This window comes from Tupaia chinensis, unplaced genomic scaffold (assembly GCF_000334495.1).
Source record: "Tupaia chinensis unplaced genomic scaffold, TupChi_1.0 Scaffold000350_1, whole genome shotgun sequence".
Taxonomy (NCBI): domain Eukaryota; kingdom Metazoa; phylum Chordata; class Mammalia; order Scandentia; family Tupaiidae; genus Tupaia; species Tupaia belangeri.
This window is the reverse complement of record NW_006159844.1, coordinates 1,861,225-1,867,235: the sequence shown is the minus strand read 5'-3', so window position 1 is coordinate 1,867,235 and position 6,011 is coordinate 1,861,225. Positions and strand designations below refer to the sequence as shown.

Sequence of the window (6,011 nt, the reverse complement as noted above, 5' to 3'; positions counted from 1 at the left end):
GGAATTGTGGCGTGGCCATCCCCCCGGGGGGTGATTTCTCGCTTTCTGTCCCTATGTCTCTCTCTTTCTGTCTGGCGAGCGCACGCACCCTATAGCAAAAACCTCTCCAAACCAAAAAAAAAATTAAATAAAAAAAAAAGATAAGTGAGAGTCAAACCTGAACTCTAAAATCTAGACAACATAGCAACAAATTTGAGATTTACAAGACTTCTACAGACTGCTTTACCCATTACCTCTGTTTTAGATAGCTTTTATTTTTATTCAATCTGTAGTATCAGAGTTCTAAATCAACACAGATTTAGCTCACTTGACATGTATGTATTAAGCAAGCCTCTGCTAGATTCTTAATAGAATGTTATGTATGAATGAATAAAAGGTGCCTCTGCAAATAAACTAGTGATACCAGAAAGACACTGAGGTGTGGCTGAGGCTCCAAGCATTGAAATTGAGTGAGAATATCAGTTGCTCTTCCAACTCCACTGAGTTTTCCCACTGATCAGAAAAGCAGGCAAGGTACATGCCAAACCACTTGCATCTCCATCAGCACCTAGAAAAGAGCTGACTCACTGCCACTGACACAGTGGTACACTGAGGTCTTGCTTTTACAGCAAAGTCACATTAGCTTCACTACCAGACAGCTATTGTAAAGGAAAACACGTCCTTACACTAGAAATCTCATTATAATTCCACTTCTTTCATTTTCCTAGCATGACATCAGTAAGCATCTGGAACTTCCATGGCGACATCTAAAAGTGAATGAATGAATGATTGAGCATTCTACCCAGAAACAAATGAATTCTATTTATGGTTAAACTAAGGAAGGATGTTTAATCCAACCAGAATAATCAGATCTCTCTTATTGTAAATTTGGAATTGGAGTCAAGTAGTTAGTCAACCACCTGCAAACATGGGGATTCTGGGGCACCTCTGAAAATGAGTCAGTAGGAAAATGGGAAAGTAGAAAAGCAGAGAAGAGAGGTGGTAAATTTGCAGTTTTTCCATCTCCTTTTATGAAGTCTATCTACATTTCCTTGGTTTTAGAAATATAAAATATCCTTTACATTACATGCTTCAATTATATTCAAATTCTATAGTTAACAGCTTTTCACTAATTTGAAATTTAACGATGAAAAGAGTAACTTGATTTCATTTCTGAACATATACACATAAAAACCATCTCTATTTTTTAAATTCCCTATTGGAATGTTCTTAAAAAGTCCTTCAAGTTTTTTTTTTCAGTGACACACTGGATTGTAATTGTTTTCTGTTTTTTATTTATCCTGAGTATTTTCATTTTTTAACCAAATACTAAAGAATCCCTGCAGCCTACGTGCCTCACATGAAACCATTTTCAGTTTCTCACGAGCTCTCCTGATTAAAAAAAGTTTGTCTCTAAGTACTAAACTAGTAAAGAACTAACATAGTATCAGGACATTAATCCTTCTCAAAAGAAAATTTGAACAAATGCCCATCACTACACACATTGCTTCCTTATCAAAATTATGTCAAGGAGAGTTTTTAAAACCGTTCAAGATCTACCAGAGTTCAGTTTAAACCATTTGAACCGTAGGGTATAATTCTACATCCTCTGTACTGCATTGCCACGGTTTACACTTTATCCATGGAACTCAAGTAAGACAATGTTGTGGAAGGAACAGAATGTTCAGGTATTTTCTGCCAAGCTCAGCACATTGAAATAGACTGAAAACAAAAGAGAATTCAAATCATTTAAAAATTGGGGAGAGAACTGAATATTAACAATATAATTTAAGAGTGATCTTGCACATTTATAGAACTACCCTCAATCCTGATCTGTCTCTATTATACTTGTACTTAAGAAAAGTTCATTTATTTTTTCTTTTTTTTTTTTTTGAGAGGTTTTTTTGCTATAGGGTGCGTGCGCTCGCCAGACAGACAGAGAGAGACATAGAGACAGAAAGCGAGAAATCACTCCCCAAGGGGGATGGTCATGCCGCAATCCTTTCTCCTCCATTCTCCTCTTGGGATCTTGGGCACGCACGCACACGTGCCCGGCGTGAGTTCTAAGCCACCGGGTCCGGGATGCCAACCGTGGTCAACTACGTGGGAATCTAGCGACATAGCCATTACGCTAACTGCTGGTTCCAAGAAAAGTTCATTTATTAACAAAGATATGATCCAATACTATCTCACAAAGGGTTTTTTTTTTCCTCCAAATGAAGACTTTGAAATACAAGAAAATAAAGTGTGACTATTAGCTAACATGACAGATGGCAAAGTGACATTCGAACCAAACATAGTTATGATTAATGTATGTACACACATCTATTCAATAGAAATATCTCTACAGTGCCAAACAGAAATTCTAATCCAATCATGGCCTGTTATGACAAGACCTCATTATTTTTACTACTCAGGAAGCTACTACCCAATTGGAATCTTAGTGGTTAAACCATGTCTAGTAGTGGTAAAAATAAGGGTAGACACAACATTTGCATCATCATGGGTATTTTCTTTAAAAATGGTTTCACTGAGCCTTGACAGCTCCATTTGTGTTACACAATCATGCAAATAGTGGTTGGTTAGACTAAGGATGGATGTTTAACCAAATTTGACTGAAAATTTAGAATGAGAATCGAGTAGCAAGTCAGCAAGCTGGGGACTCCAGTACACTTCAGAAAATAAGTCAATAGGTGGATGAAGGAGAAGGGAAGAATGAAAAGGATATGGGGGGTCTGTTTGCAATGTTTCCAGCTCCTTTTCTGAGGCTACATTCATGCTTTTCTGATATGTTTCTATATCTTTATAACAAATTTTCCTGTATTGCTTAATTCTCCTTGAGTTGACTTGTTACCTAAAACTCGGACCCTTGAGTAATCATGTACCTATACCTTGAATTACTCTTGTATTTTTATTTATCCTTATCTCCTCATCCAAAGTACAAGCTGCTTGAGAGCAAAGACTATTCTTGATACCCCTTTGCACTCACACACCACACATATGATACCTTGGATATAGTAAGTGCTTTAAATATTTGCCTGTTTATTAAGTTTATTATGTTATCATCTCTTTTTCCTTTTTATTCAAGAATGTTGTTCATTATGTTATTATTATGGTAGTTTATAATTATGATCCATTGCTTGACCTACATACAAATACATATGTTGTTTTCAGAGTGTTTCTTCAATATTTGAAAACATCAAGAATTAACCTCCTGGCTCTGTTTTCTAACTTTTACATGACAGATTGTGTTATGTGCTGTTCCTTATACTACTACTGCAACTAGTCCATGTTAAAATGCAAATTAAGTAAACTGAAGAGCAGCCCTTCGGGGAATAATATACCCAGTTAGATGAGTATTCCCAGAGGAGAAAGAAAAACAGTTCATGTAACTAGGTCAGACAGAGTTCAACTAAGTGACACCATTGCTAAAAAAAATAAAAATAAAAAATAAAGGGAAAGAAAGGGGCTAGCTTAGTAATCTGCCAGCTTTCTTTTACATGTCTTTCTAGTTTGTCACTATCATCTCTTCTCTTAAAATTGCCTCTCTGAGCCAGTTGTTATGAATGCTTGGCAGTTCTATTTGTCTTACCTCACCCCACAGTGATCTGGAGTAGGTCCTCTGTTTCTACATTTGAGGTCCTCATATTCATATCTTTCTGTTCACAGTAACAAGAGTCAACATTCTCTGACTTTACCCTTAGATCACAGCAACAGTCTCCTAGCTGTACTCTAATTTATCTTTTTTTCTTTAACTTGGACTTCTCAGTACTACCAGTTTTAATGTCATGTGTTTCTACTTCACTCCTCTACTTAAAATCAATAGGGCTTCCAGAAGCCAAAATTGATCCCATTTAACCATTTGATCTATTTTCCTACTACTCTTCACTGACCCATTCAACACTGCATCAACCATCTGCTAAGAGCAGGCATTGTGCTAAGTACTAGGAACACAGTGAAGAACACAGACAAGTAAACAGGCTATAATACTGTGGTGATATACATTTTAATAGAGATAAGTTTATGATACTAAGAAGGCATACAAAAGGCACACCAAACTTTATCTGGATGGCTTTATCAAAAATTGTTTTCTAGGAGACCAGCAGTTAGCGTAATGGCTATGTCACTGAACTCTCATGTAGCTGACCATGGTTTGAGTCCCTGACCCGGTGGCTTAAACTCATGCCAGGCACGTGTGCGTACATGCCCAAGATCCCGAGAGGAGAATGGAGGAGAAGGGATTGCGGTGTGGCCATCCCCTGTGTGAGGTGATTTCTCGCTTTCTGTCTCTCTGTCTCTCTCTGTCTTTCTGGTGAGCACACATGCTCTATAGCAAAAAAAAAAAAAAAAAAAAAAAAATGTTTTCTAGAAGAAATGATACCAAATTTTTAATTTAGAGTTAAATAAAATGTAAAGGGCAAGCAGTTATTAAAAAGGTGATAATCGGTACCAGCAGGTGGCATGGTGGTGGTGTGGTGGTTAAGGGGTTGGACACTCCCACAAAACAAATGAAGAAAAGGAATGAAGATAGGTAGAAACAACAGGACTCGGTAACACACATTGAGTGTGAGAGGTGAGGGGAGTGGGAAATATCAACAATTACTAGATGTCTTACTGCTAAGAGTTGTGTCAACACATCGGATAACACAACCTGAAGGGGATTGAAGACAAAACCTATCGGATGATCTTGTAACTCAAGAGAGACTACTCCTGGCATCCTTTAAGAATGAGGGTGTTGAGTGAAAAGGCTAAGCGAGGTACACCCAACCCTTGGTTTTTTGAGGAACCAGAGGAGACTAGAGGCTTGGATTTTGATGAAATCTGACAACAGCAGTAGAAAATTATCCAAGAACAAGATGCAGGACTTGATGTACTTTCCTCTATCAGAAGTTGCCAAAAACAAATGGGGAAGGAAATCGGGAATAAATTGTATGGCCAAAACGAGATAATTGACAACCTTGCCAACCTAGTGGAGAACACAGATGAAAAACTTTGCACTGAAACCAGACGTGTGAACTTGGTGGACAGAAAGCCAGCCTCCTGCAGGATTATAATCGTCATTTTACTGCTGCTCATGGCTATTGTGGTCCTTGTAGTCTGGCCAGCCAACTGACAGCAGTCATAGGACCACCAGCCCCCCCCCCCCCCCCCCCCCGCCAATGATGGATAAAAGCTTAGCACCCTTTTGGTACACAAAACCTGCTCTCAATAAAATGCCCCAAAGCTCAAAAAAAAAAAAAAAAAATTTGTAGCCTTAAAATATGTAATGGACACTAGAGACAAAGTTGAAGGAAAGTGTGGGAGGGAAGGAGCATAGAAAAGAACATTTGGAAGAAAAAAATAGAGAGATAATGGGACCAGCAGTTAGCATAATGGCTATGTCGCTGAACTCCCACGTAATCGACTGTGGTTCGAGTCCCGGACCCAGTGGCTTAAACTCACACCAGGAACTTGTGTGTGCGTGCCCAAGATCCCGAGAGGAGAACAGAGGAGAAGGGATTGCAGCGTGGCCATCCTTCCTGGGGGGTGATTTCTTGCTTTCTGTCTCTCTATCTCTCTCTGTCTTCCTGGCGAGTACACGCGCCCTATAGCAAAAACCTCTTAAAAAAAAAAGGTGGGGCCCCCATCCGGGCCCTGCGCGGCCGGGGCTCTGCTCCGCATTCCGCTGCCTCCCCGGGCTGGCGTGTGGCCCCCGGGCCAGCACATGGCCCCCGGGCCTGTGCGTGACTGCTGGGCCTGCATGTGGCCACTGGGCCTGCAGCCGAAAACAAGGACTAAGAACGTGCAACTATAAGCAACAGAAAGATCCGGGCCCTGCGCGGCCGGGGCTCTGCTCCGCATTCCGCTGCCTCCCCGGGCTGGCGTGTGGCCCCCGGGCCAGCACATGGCCCCCGGGCCTGTGCGTGACTGCTGGGCCTGCATGTGGCCACTGGGCCTGCAGCCGAAAACAAGGACTAAGAACGTGCAACTATAAGCAACAGAAAGAATCTTTAGCTGTCTTAAACCAATTGAGAAATATCGTATAGGATTCT

General features: G+C 40.4%; 1 pseudogene; it reads left to right on the top strand.

The window, feature by feature from the left end:
- The first annotated feature begins 2,433 nt into the window (after nucleotides 1-2,433).
- Nucleotides 2,434-5,092, top strand: LOC102480136 (syntaxin-8 pseudogene; annotated as a pseudogene).
- The last annotated feature ends 919 nt before the right edge of the window (nucleotides 5,093-6,011 follow it).